The sequence below is a fragment of the Apodemus sylvaticus genome, chromosome 8, assembly GCF_947179515.1.
Source record: "Apodemus sylvaticus chromosome 8, mApoSyl1.1, whole genome shotgun sequence".
Classification (NCBI taxonomy): domain Eukaryota; kingdom Metazoa; phylum Chordata; class Mammalia; order Rodentia; family Muridae; genus Apodemus; species Apodemus sylvaticus.
In genome coordinates, this window is record NC_067479.1 from 102,224,917 (window position 1) to 102,244,037 (window position 19,121).

The 19,121-nt window shown below is 36.6% G+C and overlaps 1 pseudogene; it reads right to left on the bottom strand.

Moving 5' to 3' along the window:
• Positions 1-1,026: 1,026 nt before the first annotated feature.
• On the bottom strand, positions 1,027-13,172 carry LOC127690827 (60S ribosomal protein L6-like; annotated as a pseudogene).
• Between the last annotated feature and the right edge of the window lie 5,949 nt (positions 13,173-19,121).

The window sequence follows — 19,121 nt, forward strand, 5'->3', positions numbered from 1 at the left end:
GTTCCATTGATCCTCCTGCCTGTCACTGTACCAATACCATGCAGTTTTTAACACTATTGCTCTGTAGTATTGCTTGAGGTCAGGGATACTGATTCCCCCAGATTTTCTTTTGTTGCTGAGAATAGTTTTAGCTATCCTGGGTTTTTTGTTGTTCCAGATGAATTTGATAATTGCTCTTTCTAACTCTGTGAAGAATTGAGTTGGGATTTTGATGGGTATTGCATTGAATCTGTATAGTGCTTTAGGCAAAATGGCCATTTTAACTATATTGATTCTACCGATCCATGAGCATGGGAGGTTTTCCCATTTTTTGAGGTCTTCTTCCATTTCCTTCTTCAGAGTCTTGAACACTCCTCCACTGCTGGTGGGGTTGCAAATTGGTACAACCACTCTGGAAAGCAGTCTGGCGGTTCCTCCGAAAACTGGGCACCTCACTTCCAGAAGATCCTGCTATACCACTCCTGGGCATATACCCAGAGGATTCCCCACCATGTAATAAGGATACATGCTCTACTATGTTCATAGCAGCCCTATTTATAATTGCCAGATGCTGGAAAGAACCCAGGTATCCCTCAACAGAAGAGTGGATACAAAAAATGTGGTATATCTACACAATGGAGTACTATTCAGCCATTAGAAACAATGAATTCATGAAATTCTTAGGCAAATGGATGGAGCTAGAGAACATCATACTAAGTGAGGTAACCCAGACTCAAAAGGTGAATCATGGTATGCACTCACTAATAAGTGGTTATTAACCTAGAAAACTGGAATACCCAAAACATAATCCACACATCAAATGAGATACAAGAAGAAAGCAGGAGTGGTCCCTGGTTCTGGAAAGACTCAGTGAAACAGTATTTGGCAAAACCAGAACGGGGAACTGGGAAGGGGTGGGAGGGAGGACAGGGGAAGAGAAGGGGGCTTACGGGACTTTCGGGGAGGGGGGGGCTAGAAAAGGGGAAATCATTTGAAATGTAAATAAATTATATCAAATAAAAAAAAAAAAGAAAAAAAAAAAAGAATTTAGAACAGAAGTTTGTGAGAATACATCCCATTTGTCAGGGATAACTGAGATTGCAAGTAGTCCTGGAGCTGAGTAATAGCTTTGATCTTTGGCAAAATCCCCGAGTCCACAGTTTTTTGATCAGCCCTGTGCTGCTCTGTAATCTCATATTTCCCTTTCTCCATGTTGAAGATTTCATCCTCCTGGTGCCTGGGCTTGTGCAGCTCCTTCTTGAAATAAGTGTTGGTCAGGTGTTTGTGGATTGTAACATTGCTGATAGAGGTGGACATGACAGACTTCTGGTGTGTTCTGTGCAGAGAAACTTGGATGAGGGCAAGAGGCTCCATCACAAACAACAAGCTGCTGCCTAGTTGCTTCAGAAAACCCACTCCCTTGCCCCTGTGGGGTCCAGTGAAGATGATCAGGATAGTCCCAGGAGTGATGCAGGATCTCAGCCTTCTCCCATGCTGACAGAAGGGCTTTGTGACATAACTCAGCCACTTCCAAGACATATCATCGGTAGGCATTGTTCAAAGCTTCACCACCTGGGTATCACTGTTCTTGTCTCCACCAGCAGTTGCTGTGATTGTTGCAAGGACCTTCTCCTTTCTCTTCTTTTCAACCTTGGACTTTGCAGTTGAATACTTCCTTTCTGGAATATATAGCAGCTTGGGAGTAGCTGCCAATTCCTCTAAACAGGACATGGTTTCAGCTGCAATGGGGTTTCCTACTTCCTGGCTTTTTAACCTTAGGGTCACCTTTTTTTTTGGATGCACCAGTACCCAGAGTAACAGCAGTTGCAGCACTGCTGCCTTCTTGGTTGCAGATTTCTTCTTTGTGTCAAGATTCTCAGCTTTTTTTTTTTTTACCTGCAATCTTGCAAAATGAGAAAGAGAACTAAGGTAGCCTCTGTCTTCCAATTTTATGTCCTTTCTTAACCTATCAACAAGAATCGTTTAAGCTTTTTTAGGCATGACATATTTCTGCTTTTTATTTAATTTGTCTCAGTCTTCAGATAACACCATACTGCCTTGAATAGATCCTTACATGTAATAGAATCCATCTGGTGTTTAGTGTTCACTTCTCACATTTATCTTTTCACAACTATAGAGTCAATCAATCATGACTCAGAATATCAAAAAATTATCTATATTGACTATAAAGGTTTTTCTCTCATTGTCATTTTTTAGAAAGTCAGGGTAGTAGCTGTTAAGCAACATTTACTTAGTATTATACTTATATATAATACTAGTTGGTAATTTGTATGCAAATACTATACCATTTATATAATTTAGCATCTTTGTCTATAAGCATTGGCCTCATGCATGACACTGAAACTAAACCCCCAATGAATACTATGGACAATTAAATCCCCATTTCCTATCTTGTACTTCAAATGATACAGCTGTCATTCATTCCTGTTATCTTTACATTTTAATGGCATGATCTATACGACAAGAACTTCAGGTCTCTGAAGAAGGAAATTGAAGAAGACCTCAGAAAATGGAAAAATCTGCCATGCTTGTGGATTGGCAGGATTAATATAGTTCAAATGGCCATCTTGCCAAAAGTGATCTACAGATTCAATGCAAAATCCCAACTCAGTTCTTCACAGAGTTAGAAAAAGCAATTCTTAAATTCATCTGGAATAACAAAAAACCCAGGATAGCTAAAATCTATTCTCAACAACAAAAGAAATTCTGGGGGAATCAGTATCCCTGACTTCAAGTAATACTACAGAGCAATAGTGTTAAAAACTGCATGGTATTGGCACAGTGACAGACAAGTGGACCAATGGAATAGAATTGAAAACCCAGAAATGAATCCACACACCTATGGTCACTTGATCTTCGACAAAGGAGCCGAAAACATCCAGTGGAAAAAAGATAGCCTTTTCAGCAAATGGTGCTGGTTCAATTGGAGGTCAGCATGCAGAAGAATGCTAATTGATCCATTCTTATCTCCATGTACTAAACTCCACTCCAAGTGGATCAAGGACCTTCACATAAAACCAGACACATTGAAACTAATAGAAAAGAAACTGGGGAAAACCCTCGAGGACATGGGCACAGGGGAAAAGTTCCTGAACAGAACACCAATAGCTTATACTCTAAGATCAAGAATTGACAAATGGGACCTCATAAAATTACAAAGTTTCTGTAAGTCAAAGGACACTGTTAAAAGGACAAAACTGCAACCAACAAATTGGGAAAGGACACATTCATAGAGAGACTGTATATCTTTATTTAATCTCAGACAATCTTCTTTGCAATTTTGTCACCTAAATATTTTTTCTTCTGCTCAATGAAATCCCTAGATACTTATGCTCCTAGGGGCCATGTAGCTCTAGTTCATTATCTTCTTCATCCATTTTTTTCTGTTCTCCATCTTGTCTCCTCCTCTTCTTACTCTTTGCCCACTCTCTTAAACTTTCAGCTTCACCTTTTCCTTCCACTGCCCAATCAGAGGATCTAGCCTTATCTGACCAATTAAGATTTCCCCTGATCTCATCTGATATGGGCACCTCTTCTGAAGGAGCAGAAAATACAAAGAGCAATCTAGATCATTCTCCTACCTCTGGTCAATGAGCTGGAATGCTAAATACATGAGGCTTTGAAAAATCAGCTCTGTTTTTGTTTGTGTAAATTATAATTCATTATAGTTATAATTATTTCTATTTAAGATTGCAATCATTCTCCACTGAGCAAATCTTTGATGCTGAATCTCTGTGAAGATGATTGGTTCCAGATTTGGGTGTTTTAACTCACCCAGGGAAATCCTCCCACTGATAGTTTCACAATAAAAAATTATTTCTCCTTTGCCACCTCTGTCAATGTTAGTGGAGCTACAATGTTTATCTGTGGAGCTGAAAACAAATGGAATGTCCCTTGACTTTAGGTCTTAATACTCTGGCAGCAAAGTGTCTCTTTGTTTTCAGAGTAAGACCAAACATACACTGGAAAAGCATAGTAGTCCTTTGAGGTTCAGAAAAGGATTATAGACTTTAGAATTTATAAATTTATAAAACACCATAGAATTAATGGCCTAGAGAACCTGGAAAGCATTGAAAGGGCCCATCTTAGATCTATCAAAAGCTTTGTGCTGTGTACATGGGGAACTCATAGCACTGAAAACATCCATAAATTCTTAGAGGAATTTTTGTGTGTATACCACTCTGTTCATCTCTCTGTCACATATCTATTTTTACACACACATAGACTCATACACAGACATGCACACAGATACAAAGAAACAAACAAACATACAAATGAGAGAGAGTTTTTAACTTGTTTTTAAACAAACTAGATCTAACATTAGCCACTATGTCCACCATTGCCCTTAAATTCACTTAAAATTATATGTATCATTAAAACAATTAGGATAATCTTCAACTATCATAGAATCTTGGAAATTCTGGTTCATTACCCTTAGACCAATCTAAACTTCATTATTTTCCACATTAAAAGACACTGTGAACATTGATTGCTGGAAGTGATCTTTCAAAATTCTTTAGCTCTTTGGCAAGGTCATTTTTCAATATCTGATATATTTAAGATATGGTTCCTCAGCCAATAAGCCTCACAGTGAAACTCTGATGAATAGCCTGGGCTCAATACCACAGACTCTAGGAATATTTATATATCCCTGTATTGTCACACTCTGTTGTAACAATCCTTTACAATCAATGTGCAAATCCAATGACATTTCACCGATTCTAAAGAACAGGAAACATGAGATATATAGAATATAAAATTATAGTCACAGAATTTTAACCTCATTTACAAATTGCTTTTCCACCACGTTAATATAGCAATTTTAAGTTCTACCATTAAAAGAACTCTCAACAGGAATGACAGTGCAGCTGGGACAGGGACTATCTGGGCTCTACCTGCCCCTAGGAGCTAGACTGAGCCACAGCACTCTGTGTACCAATTTTGCCAGGGAAGAATTGGCCTGAAGGGAGTACTTTGATTCCCTGGTTTGGAGAAGAGACTGCCATTTTCCTTCAGACAACTGTGTAGGCAGCTCAGGCTAGGGAACACAGGAATAGCAGAACAGCTGGTCCATGGTCCTTCCAGGTTCCATCTGGATCCATGATCTGGGCTGAGCCACAGTGCCCTGTGCTTGGGGAGATCCAGTCACCCAGGGGTGCTGAGACAGGCTTGAAGGCCCAAAGGAAGGACAAGCACCATCCAGAAACAGCAGGACCAACTAACACCAGAGATAATGAGGACGGCGAAAGGCAAACACAAGAATGTTACCAACAGAAATGAAGGCAACATGGCAGCATCTCACCCCAATTCTCCCACAATAGCAAGTCCAGGATACCCCAACACATTGGAAAAGCAAGATTTGTATTTAAAATCACAGCACATGATGCTGATAGAGGGATTCAAGAAGGACATAAACAAATCCCTTAAAGAAATATAGAACACAGGTAAACAGGTAGAAGCCCTTAAAGAATTAAAGGAAAGCACAACGAAATGGATGAAGGAATTGAACAAAACCATATAGAATCTAAAAATAGAGGTTGAAATAATAAAGAAATCACAAAGGGAAAAAACTCTGGACATAGAAAACCTAACAAAGAAGCTAGAAGTCATAGATGCAAGCATCAACAACAGAATATAAGAGATAGAAGGGAGAATCTCAGATGCAGAAGATACCTTAGAAATCATTGACGCAATAGTCAAAGAAAATGCAAAATTCAAAAAGTTCCTAAATCCTCAGAAATCCAGGAAATTCAGGACAAAATGAAAAGACCAAACCTAAGAATTAAGGTATACAAGAGAACGAAGATTTCCAACTTAAAGGGGCAGCAAATATTTTCAACAAAATTATGGACGAAGAGTCCCCTAACCTAAAGAAAGAGATGACCAATCATGAATATACAAGAAGCCTTCATAACTCCACATAGATTGGATGAGAAAAGAAGTTCCTTATGTCATATAGTATTTAAAACACCAAATGTACTAAACAAAGAACGAATATTAAAAGCAGTAATGGAAAATGGTCAAGTAACTTCTAAAAGCAGACCTTTCAGATTTATGCCAGACTTCTCCCAAGAGACTATGAAAGTCAGAAGATCATAATCAATTGTCATACAGATCCTAAGGGAAGATAAATGCCAACCCAGGCTACTATGCCCAGCAAAACTCTCAATTACCATAGATGGAGAAACCAAGGTATTCCATGAGAAAAGCAAATTTACACAATATCTTTACACAAATGTAGCCCTTCAAAGAATAATGAATGGAAAACACCAAGAAAGTGAGGGAAAACTGCACATTAGAAAAAGCAAGAAATTAATCTTTTAGCAAAGCAAGTAGAAGAGAGCCACACAAACATAACTCCACCTCTAAAAACAAACAAACAAAAAAACAGGAAGCAACAATCACTTCTCCTTAATATCTCTTAATATCAATGGACTCAATCCTCCAATAAAAAGATGTCAACGAAAAGACTGGATACATAAACAGGACCCAAATTTTGCTGCATTCAAGACACTTACCTTAGGCACAAAGACAGATACTACATCAGAGTAAAAAGCTGGAAAACAATTTTCCAAGCAAATAGTTCCAAGAAACAAGCTGGTGTACGCATTCTAATATCAAATAAAATCCACTTTCAACCTAAAGTGACAAAAAATGATAAGGAAGGACACTTCATACTCATCAATAGAAAAATCTACCAGGATGAACTCTCAATTCTGAACATATTTGCTCCAAATACAAGGGCATCGACATTCATATAAGAAACTTTACTGAAGCTCAAAGCACACATTATACTCCACATAATAATAATGGAAGACTTCAACACCACACTCTCATCAATAGACAGATCAGGGAAACACAAACTAAACAGAGAAACAGTGAAACTAACAGAAGTTATGAAACAAGTGGATCTAACGGATATTTATAGAACATTTTATCCTAAAACAAAAGAATATACCTTTATCTCAGTACCTCAGAGTACCTTTTCCAAAATTGACCATATACTCCTTCACAAAACAGACCTCAGCAGATATAAGAATATAGATATAATTCCATGTATCCTATCAGATCACCCTGGATTAAGCCTGGTCTTCAATAACAAGAAAAACAGCAAAAGCCCACATAAACGTGGAAACTGAACAACATTCTACTCAAAGATCACTTGGTCAAGGTAGAAATTAAAGACTTTTTAGAACTTAATGAATGCACAATATACCCAAACTTATGGGACACAATGAAAGCAGTACTAAGAGGAAAATTCATGGCTCTTGGTGCCTCCAAAAAGAAACTGGAAAGACCATACACTAACAACTTGACAGCCCAACTGAAGGCTCTAGAACAAAAAGAAGCAGATATACCCAAGAGGAGTAGATGGCAGGAAATAATCAAACTCAGGGCTGAAATAAACCAAGTAAAATCAAAAAGAACTATGCAAAGAATCAACCAAACCAGAAGCTGGGTCTCTGAAAAAAACCAACAAGATAGATAAACCCTTAGCCAAACTAACCAGAGAGCACAGAGACAGTATTCAAATCAGCAAAATCAGGAATTAAAAGGGAAACAAAACAACAGGTACTGAGGAAATCCAAAATATCATCAGATCCTACTACAAAAGCCTATACTCAACAAAAGTGGGAAATCTAGACAAATTTGACAATTTTCTAGACAGATACCAGGTACCTAACTTAAATCTGGATCAGATAAATGATAGAAACAGTCCCATAACCCATAAAAAAATAGAATCAGTCATTAATAGTTTCCCAAACAAAAGAAAGCCCAGGGACAGATGGAATTAAGGCAGAGTTCTATCAGACTTTCAAGAAAGACCTAATACCAATACTCTTCAAACTATTCCACAAAATAGAAACATAAGGAACACTACCCAATTCATTCTATGAAGCCACAAATACTCTAATACCTAAACCACAAAACGACCCAAGAAAGAAAGAGAGCTTAAGACCAGTTTCCCCTTGGAATATCAATGTAAAAATACTCAATAAAATTCTTGTCAACTAAATCCAAGAAGACACCAAACTGATCATCCACCATGATGAAATAGGCTTTATTCCAGGGATGCAGGGATGGTTCAATATATGGAAATCCATCAATGCAATCCACTATATAAACAAACTAAAAGAAAATAAACCACATGATCATTTCATTAGATGCTGAGAAAGCATTTGACAAAATCAAACACCTCTTCATGATAAAAGTCTTGGAAAAATCAGGAATTCAAGGCCCATACCTAAACATAATAAAAGCAGTGTACAGCAAACCAGTAGCCAACATCAAACTAAATGGAGGGAAACTTGAAGCAATCCCACTGACATCACAGACTAGACAAGGCAGTCCCCTTTCTTCCTACCTGTACTCAGAGTCCTAGTCAGAGCAATTAGACAACAAAAGGAGGTCAAAGGGATTCAAATTGGAAAAGCAGAAGTCAAACTATCACTATAGTTTGCTGATGATGTGATAGTATACTTAAGTGACCCCCAAAAGTTCCACCAGAGAACTCCTAAACCTGATAAACAACTTTAGCAAAGTGGCTGGATATAAAATTAACACAAACAAATCAGTATCCTGCCTATACTCAAAGAATAAAGAGGCTGAGAAAGAAATTAGGGAAATGACACCCTTAACAATTGTCACAAATAATATAAAATACCTTAGTCTGACTCTAAGCAAGCAAGTGAAAGATCTGTAAGATAGGAACTTCAAGTCTCTGAAGAAAGAAATTGAAGAAGATCTCAGAAGATGGAAAGATTTCCCATCTTCTGAGATGGGATTGGCAGGATTAATATAGTAAAAAATGTCCATCTTGCCAAAAGCAATCTACAAATTCAATGCAATCCCCATCAAAATTCCAATTTAATTCTTCATAGAGTTAGAAAGAGCAATTTCCAAATTTATCTAGTATAACAAAATCCAGGATAGTGAAAACTATTCTCAACAGCTAGGTCAACTGACAGTCAACATGTAGAAGGATGCATTCTTATCTCCCTGTACAAAGCTCAAGTCCCAGTGGGTCAAGAACCTTCACATGAAACCAGATACACTGAATCTAATAGAAGAGAAAGTGGGGAAGAACCTGGAGCCCATGGACACAGGAAATTTTCCTGAATAGAATAGGAATAGCTTATGATCTAAAATCATTAATTGACAAATGGGACCTCCTAAAATTGCAAAGCTTCTATAAGGCAAAGGACACTGTCAATAAGACAAAACAGCAACCAACAGACTGGGAAAAGATCTTTACTAATCCTACATCAGATAGAGGTCTAATATCCAATATATACAAAGAACTCAAGAAATTAGACTCCAGAGAACCAAATAACCCTACTAAAAAAAATGGGGAACAGAGCTAAACAAAGAATTCTCAACTGAGGAATACCAGATGTCTGAAAAACACCTAAATAAATGTTCAACATCCTTAATCATCAGGGAAAAGCAAATCAAAACAACCCTGAGATTCTACCTCACACCAGTCAGAATGGCCAAGATCAAAAACTGCAAATGCTGGAGAGGATGTGGAGAAAGCAGAACACGCCTCCATTGATGGTGGGATTACAAGCTGGTGAAACCACTCTGGAAATTAGTTTGGCAGTTCCTCAGAACATTGGACATATCACTATTTGAGGACTTAGCTATACCATTCCTGGGCATATGCCCAGAAGATGCTCCAGCATGTAATAAGGACATATGATCTACTATGTTCATAGCAGCCTTGTTTATAATAGCCAGAATCTGGAAAGAACCCAGATATCCCTCAACAGAGGAGTGGATACAAAAAAATGTGGTATATTTACATAATGGAGTACTACTCAGTTATTAAAAATAATGATTTCATGAAATTATTAGCCAAGTGAATGGAGCTAGAAAGTATCATCTTGAATGAGGTAACCCAATCACAAAAGATTATACATGGTATCCACTGATAAGTGGATATTAGCCCAAAATCTCGGAATACCCAATATACAACTCACAGACCACATGAATCTCAAGAAGAAAGACCAAAGTGTTGATACTTTGATCCTTATTGGAAGGTGGATCAAAATTCCCATGGCTCACAACCAACCAATAGAATGAGCATAGGGTTCCCAGTGAAGCAGCAAGAGAAAGGACCCAAGTGCTGAAGAGGTCTGCAGCCCTGCAGGAGGAACAACGATATGTACCAACCAGTACCCCCAGAGCTCCCATGGGCTAAGCCACCACCAAATAGTACACATGGAGGAACCCATAGCTCCAGCTACATATGTAGCAGAAGATGGCCATTTCAGACATCTATGAGAGGAGAGGCCATTGGTCCTGTGAAGGTTCAATCCCCCAGAATAGGGGAATGCAATCAGGAAATTGGTAGAGTGGTAAGCAGGAGGAGGGGGGATGGGAAAGGGTGTTTTATGAGGGTAACCAGGAAAGGATATACCATTTGAAATGTAAATAAAGCAAATATCTAATTAAAACAAACAAACAAACAACAACAAAAAAAAAACAGCTCTCAGATGTTTCCTAGCATGTGACCCTAATCCACCTGCAAATTTGCCAACTCCTCTGCTCTCCATGTTGGCCAGATATCCGATTTCAGATGTGCTCTTAAATGCCACAGTAAATGCACAATAACTATGGTGTTCACCCCCTATAACATCAGGTACAGAAAACATGCTTAGCAAAACAATGTTTCCACATAGATATTGATGTTGTGTGCTGTTTATATAATCAACAATGTGCAGGATGTCTCTTCTGTCAGAAAAGACCTATTAAAGGGTCCCATTTTATTATTTATGTGGCAGTCCACTTCTCTGTGTGAATTTATCTGCACCATAGTAGGTAACCTTGGCCTAAGTACACAGAAAAGAAGAATAACAGTCATTGGTCTGCCTGCATCTGTTATTCCAGAGAAGTAGTTCCGCCCTGAACCTTGTTAGAGAAAGAGACAAGCTGAAAAAGGACCTTGAATGTGAATTGTGGCATTCCCCTCTTCTTATTAAAGTCATGCCTGTGCTTGTCTGGCCTCTGCAACTGCTTTTCTTAGTCAGAGAGTTTTCTGAGTGGTGAATGAACAGTCAGATACTTTGCAGTTCAATGCTGCATATGGATATGGGCCATTTGTCAGAGTGCCAACCATAGCCACCTCAAATATGGTATTCTTTTAAAAAGACCAACTAGAATTATTGATATGGATGCTTTCATACATAGAAGAAAAGTATATTCATCTTTATGTATTGAATCTACTTGAATGCCAAAACACTACATAGAAGCCAATATTTAAAAGAACTTAATGGTTTGTTATTATTTTTGCATATGTGTGTCTAATAAAACATATATTGCAATATTATATAAGGTTAATCCATATCCTTTTAACATAAGCCAGTTAAATTTCACACATTTGCTATTTATTTATTGGATAAACTCCAAGAATTTTTTTCCATTTAGGAAACGGAATTTAGGACTTCAGGCAATATAGACAATTTTCATCACTTAAGCAATCATTTAACTTTTTGTAATATTTGTAAGTAGACATCCTGTCGTATTATATTTATAGTTAAACATTAATGACTCAAAGGTTGTTAGATAGAGCTTTGCTGCTGTAAACAGACAACATTCCCAGGGCAACTCTTATAAGGAGAACATTTAATTGGGGAAGATTTACAGGTTCAGAGGTTCAATTCATTATTATGGTGGATACATGGCAGCATATGGGCAGGCATGCTCTGGAGGACCTGAGGTTTCACCACCTTCATCTGAAGTCTGCTAAGACTGGCTTCCAGGCAGCTAGGACAAGGGTCTTAAAGCCCATGCCCACGGTGACACACCTATTTCAAAGGGCCACACCCATGCCGTGTTAAATGGTGTTGTCCAAGCCAAAAGTGGTGACAATGGAATCAATTTGTAAAAACTCTCTCTACTCAGTGCAGGCACCCAGCTAGGTTCTGTATAATTCTTTTTACTTTTCAGTACATTCTGTCTCCTGCTGTTAGATTATGTTTAGAGTTTATAATGATTTTCTGCATGGAAGTTCAATACCACAGAACAAATTGCATTTTAATTAAAAAATGCTTCTTCAATATCTTACTTTAAGAGCTACAAATAAGAAGTCCATATTGAATTTGAATGTTACTACTTATAAAAATCTAACTTACCATTACTTGGATATATATATATATATATGTAATATATACATACATACATATATCCACATATATATGTGGATATTTCCATATTAATTTAATCTAATAATAACATAGTAACAATACTGCAAATATTTCTGTATTCATGTGTTTTGAATTAATTTTATCATATTCTGCTAAATGTGCCATATTAATTTTGCTTATACTTTGCATACTTTAAAAAAATTATTTGGTGAAATAAAAGTTAACCAAATTGGAGCGTTAGAAACAATTATCAATAAATGATTTACTTTTAAAATTACACTTTGTGTGTGGGGGGATGGGGAGGAGTACACCTGTGTACATGTGCATGTGCATAACCTGATACACATGTGGAGGTAAGAGGCCAACTTGAAATTGGTTCCCTTGTGCAGTAGTACCCAACTAAAATTCTCAGATTGCAGAGGTCTTGGCGTTTTTCACTACCCGCTCTAATGTTCTAGTTTCCCAAGGGAGAGACATGTACACACAGTCATTACATTTTGTTATGCCCAAGTCAGCTCAATGGCTAGGCCATTTCCTACCCTCCACGTGGCTAATCCAGCTCCCTCTGCTATTCTCAAATTATTACTTACTAAAATCTATATTCCATCTTTGCTGCCCTGGACCCAGTCAGAGAGCTTCTTGGAGCTGCTCTCCCCCGACCCCTACATGGCTTCGTGACTACGTGGCGGTGGGGCTCTCAGTCTTGCATATTCTCAGGCATGGTGTCTCCTCTTCCCCACCTCTCTTGGCATGGTAGATCTCTCTCTCCTGGGAATCCTAGAAATCCTATCTCTGTCTGCCCTGCCCAGCCATTGGCTGCTGGCAACTGTATTTACCAATCAGAACCAACTATTTATTGTGCGGATGGGTGGATTCTCGTGTAAACAATTTTGGAGACACAAATTAACATAATACAAACAGCATTGGGCCAAACCCACTATGCACTTGTTCTATCACGCGTATCCTAAAGCTCAATTGCATGTTCTCAGACTTGACGGCAAGTACTTTTACACAACGAGCCATCTCGTTCACCCATTGACTGATCCGATTTATATTGAATTTTAGGAAATCTTTTTTTAAAGCTGGTAGATTTAGGCAGTTAGAAAAGTTAGTGTTTTAGAAAAAGATGTTAAGCTTCAAAAGAAAGGCAAAAGAATTAAAACAGTAATTATGTACTTCTGAACACAAATATAATCTAGTTTGGTAACCTAAACACATGCTTTCAAATACTAACTTTCCAAGCTGAAAGATGTTGGTTCTTTTTCAATTTAAGCCTTAATAATTTGGCAATGATAGAGAATCATGCCATTTTCTACAGTGTTAGTGATTATAACAAATCATGGCATTAAATTTAAACATTTTAAAATAAATTTTAAATTTTTTAAAAGAGCAATGTAAAAGTAAATTTTATCATGTAGTTTTTATGATTTATGAGAATTCTAACAATTATAACTTCTTTATTATAATTCTTCTAAAAACTCCAAGGAAACCCTCTAGTAGTTCTAACATTTTAACTTTAAGAAAATTTTGTTCCTAACATTGGCTCAATTTATATATAAGCATTAAGTTATAACCAATAACATTCTTGATCAATTTTGAAAAATATGTCAAGAAATAGTATTGCTTAAAATTAAATTGCTTAAAATGGATAAATCTTATCCATTCAAATGTTACACAGTATTTTCATAAACTGTATTAAACACACCTTAAAGATGGGTGACACGATAAAGTGAACATGAAATTTTTCACATGGAGTGTGTAAGTCTACATAAAGGCACAATCATATATTGTACAAAGAATCCCAGTTTCTTTTTTGTTGTTTTCAGAAAGTACCACAAAAAAGAAAATTCTAAGTGGTATAGTGTTTATTCTACTTACAGTTTATAGAACATTATTGCAGGTACATCAAGTTAAGAAATTAAAATTGATTGTTCATAACTACCATCGATCAGAGAGAGAGAGTAGATTCATACATTTTGATCCAATGTTCATGTCCCTCTCTATAAGCATAAAGCATATATCCCAGGATGTCCATTCTGTTAAATGGTGCTGCCTGTACTGAGACAGGGCCTCCCTTGCCAATTAACATAATCAAACTAGTTCCCCACAAATATAGCTGATCTAGTCAATCACTCCTTGGGACTCTCTTCTCGAGTGATTCTTCACTGTAGCAATCTGACAATTAAAGCTAACCATCTGGCTGTGTTATGACTGTTTTTTATTTGTGCAACAACTGTTCATCAAAAGCTTAAGAAAATATCCTATTTTGAACCTATATAATAGCCATGTCCCAGAAACATGGCTTTATTTAAAATCCCTAAGTAACATATTCTGCTATAAAATGAGTTGTGAGATCTTTTACAGACTAAGAACATATAAACCCATTAACACACACACACACACACACACACACACAAATTGGTGGATGCACTAGAGAGACAGTATACAACAAATGGATGAATCTTTTCTGTAGATATCAGATACCATTTTACAATTAGTTTTAGTTTTAGGTTTGAAGGGAGTTAGAAGTCCACCTAATTCAACAGGGTTTTAGTAAAAGTTTGCCTAACATGACATTTAGATCAGATGCAAGTTGAAAATAAATGGCAAGTGAAGGGCCCGTGAGAATCCAAGGAAATGTTGGCTCTTATTCTGCACCATTCTGTCTCTCCATAATCACAATGTTTTGGTTAGGAAATGTCAAGAGCATGGTCATTGGTACAGATGGTACTTCATCAGAGAGGTCAGGCCATACAAGTATCAGTTAGTATGTTCACTCATGATTGTGTGTGTGTGTATGTATGTATGTATGTATGTGTATATATATATATATATACAATATATATATATACATATATATATATTCCTGTCTTCACATATATTAATAATAGTGTGTCTTTTCTTTGGGATGTAGGACGCTAAGTGACCCTGATGAATATGTCATTCTTAGGGTTAGTAAAATTGCTTGACCTGCATGACAGTTATATGACTTCCTCATTTGGCTCCTGGTACCAACAAAGTTCCATCGATAACCACTCTTTTACTGGTTTTACAGCTTCTAATACAGCAGTAAATTGAACCTCCTGGGAGTCAGAATTTGAATTTTCTCATAGGCATACATGGAGTTATTTCTAGTTGCTTATTTGTTCATTTATCATTTTAAAGCTATTTCATATTATTAAACTTAACTTTTCCATCTATGGCTTAGCATTATATAAAGTACCTTCAAGATACTATAAAGTAACTATAAAGTTAAAACAGAGTATCATAGGACTGGAGAGATTGTTTCATTGAAACCTAGACTCACAACCCAAACTGTAGTATCCTTGTCTCCATATAGTTAGTGTAGAGCTATTTGCTCACCATTAACAACTTATCATGTGAAATGCATGTATTGACTTAAAAATCCCAGATTTTAAGCTTTAAAGTACCTTGGAAATTTAATGTATTCAAACAAATAAAAATCATAGTATATATTTGCAGTATTGGTTGAAAGTCTAAGGTGCCTAGATTTTTTTGGTTAAAATATATGAAACAGAGATATTGAATCATGTAGAAAATAAAAACCTCCTATCAGTAATAGTGCCTTTCTGCAGATTCGACAGACCTGTAATTTATCAATAACATTACATTATTATTAATTTTATTGTTATTTATATTTTAATGATCATTAAATCACATTAAATCACATTAAATTAAATGCTGATGATTTGTACACATTCATAGATATATAGGTGTCTGATCCAAAACTTGTTTATAGCAGATGATAAAGGAGATGCACTGCATTTAAACTTCAGGTTTAATTTTTTTATATAAAAGGTATCTAATAAACAGGTGCATTCTACTTGATGAAATCACAGACAAAATAGAAAGGGATGAATTCTCTCAAGGATTATTAAATTTGGGTGGTTCTTCATTGGGCAGCCAGTGATGTGACCATAATGTGTAGAAACCTCACTGATTTTTCTCTGATTGTCACAACAAATGATTTCGTACTGACATTTAGAAGGTCGCAATTAGCAATTGTTTGCAAGAGCAAAACAGTGATTCTCTCCCTACCTCCTGTTGGAGTGGCCATGCTTAAAAATACTGGGAGATTTAAATGTATCTTCAGGACCAAAGAAATATCTGGAATGATCCTTTTGCTAAGACATATAAATAGGGAGTATTTACCAGATATCAGTATGGGAAATAATTTAGTTAGAAAGAAAAAATAAACATCTTTATACTGAGCTTTAGGGACCAATGTATGGGGGAAAATCAATAAATAAGAACGAACAATCACTAAGAGATTCACTCATCCAGCATGCATATTGTCTGCTCTACATTACAGTTTTATCTATGAAAAATTATAAGAAAAATGAGATTGTTCTATTTTACAGAGAGGAACATAGAAGCCAGAGGAAAGGAACAATTTTCTCAAGGATGTAGAACTACTAAGTAGTATACTCCAGGGAGCTGAGAGCGCCAGAACTGGGACAGACTCATTGGCATCTAACCATTCTTTTCCACCAGCAACCTCCCACTTAATATCCTGCACTTCTATGTAAAGCATCATTAAAGTAATAAGGGAGGCCAAAACCCAAGATCTCACTAGGCCATATTCTGTAGGTGATGTGAATAAGCTGTTAAAGTAAAGTTCTTCCAATGGGAGTGTTTTAAAAGCATTTGATTTATATCTCCACAGGAAACCTTACAATGAATTAATGGGTCTTTGTGCTTCTGTTTCTATGATATTTTTTGTTTTCCTTTTTTGTAAGTTTATTCATGTTGGTCTACACAGATCACTAAGAGACTGGAATAGTTTCTATGACAATCCTATAAACATAGTTACTGAAGAATTAAAAATGATTAGCTTCACAGCCATTTGAAAATGTACTGTTAAATAATAAGACCTAATTTGGAAATCTGGAAACTCTTATGAACAGCCCATTATTGTAATTGGCTTTTGTGCAACAAATGGAATATGTTCCTTCGGGCTTTGTAAGGAAATGAAATAAATTGAATATAAACTAGATTACCATTCCTTAAAGTACTTTTAAGACTTTGTGCAGTTTAGTACTTTAGAGATATTTGCCAACAGTATACACCCCTCCATGTCTGATTTTTTTGTTGTGTTTCTTATTAGAATCTGGAAAACAGATCTCCCAGGAAGATAAGAGATGCCTAAGTTAAGCACCGCATTTCTAGAGTCCTTTTTATACTAAATATCACAATACTTTTGCTTCTTTAGTTGGATGAATACAAGCTATTAGCATGTATTATATGGCAATTAAAATGACCCAATCTTCCATTTACAAGGCAATCTAATCTATATGAATCACTAGGGTATTTAATACATGTTCCTGTGTGTACCATCCTTTCACTACCAACATTCATATATTTCATGGATACACAGTCTGATGGGTGCAGAGCACCACTTGTTTAAATATCTTAGAGACTTAAAAGTCCCAAATTGATTTTTTTTTATTGTCAGCATTCCAAAAAGAAGTGAAACTGTAAGTTGATTGAGATAAAATCAGCCAGGTGAGGAACAAAGGAAATTTATATTCACGTGAGGCTTATTGAGGATGGAATCTGGGAGATGCCAAAATCAAGCATCCTTGAAAGTGTGCACTGAAGTTTCATAAAGTGGTGGCTGGTTTTAGAGCTTATATTGCAAAGTGGGTTGTTAGATGTATCTCTAGAATGTTGGGAATTATGATGGTTGCAGCAAACACTGACTGTCTTGAAGTAGAGGTGTGAGATGCAGTCTTGTGAAATCAGATTTTCACAAGCTGTTACCAAGACTAGTAGACTTCATTATATCATTTCATTTTATTCCAAGATCACATCTGCCTTTGGCTAAAAACAAGACCTCTTACCTTTTTTTTTGTTTTTCATTTTGTTCTGTTTGAAAGAGTATGTCATTATGTAGCACAGGCTGGCCTCAGTGCTGGGATGACAGACACATGCTCCCTACGCAGCTTCTTTCCTTCCTTGATACCAGAAAGTCTAAGAATGGCAAGTAAGAAAAAACCACAATGTTTAGAGTAAGTGAATGTTTGAACAATTTTCTACACAAAATGGACTGAAAACTATTCTATGTAGTTGTTTTGCTGAACATATAAAATGGAAAAGTAAGATTTCAAGGGGGGGAGAAATGACTCAGTGAGTCATCTCTTCTCAAAAATGAGGGTAAGAGTTTGGGTCTCCAGTACCCAAATGTGTGTTGGATCTGGGTCCCCAAGGGTGGGGATGGCCCTAAGTTAAGGGCTGGCAGGTAGGAGAGGCAGGACTATTCCTAAAACTAATTGATAAGCCTATTTATATCCATGAGCTTCAGATTAATGAAAGACCATTTTTAAAAAGATAGGTATAGAGCAGTTTGAGGAATGGCTCAATTACCACATGTAGACTCAAACAAGCATACATGCATCCTTATACACAAACGCACACAAATGGAGAAGTACATACACCAAACATATTCAAAATGCCACACACCTACAAAATAAAATGTATACACATATAAACTAAAATAAAATGGTATTTCAGTTTCCTTGAGCACAGAAACAGCCTCCATATTGAAACTGATGCAATAGCAGTAGCTACATAGAAGTACCTCTGTGAAATGAAGAATGAAGTTGTAAGCATATCATTGTCCTTTACATGGATGATCTAAGTATGTTTCTTCACTTGTAAACACTTCTTAATAAACAAGCCTCTGTAAATTCTCAAATAAGGACACATGTTCCACTATGTTCACAGCAGCCTTGTTCATAATAGCCAGAAACTGGAAACACACTAGATGCCCCTCAAAAGAGAAATGGATACAGAAAATGTGGTACATTTACACTATCCAGTTATTAAAAACAATAACTTCATGAAATTCCTAGGCAAATGGGTAGAACTAGAAAATACCATCCTGAGTGAGGTAACTCAGTCACAAATGAACACACATGGTATACCCTCAATGATAAGTTGATATTAGCC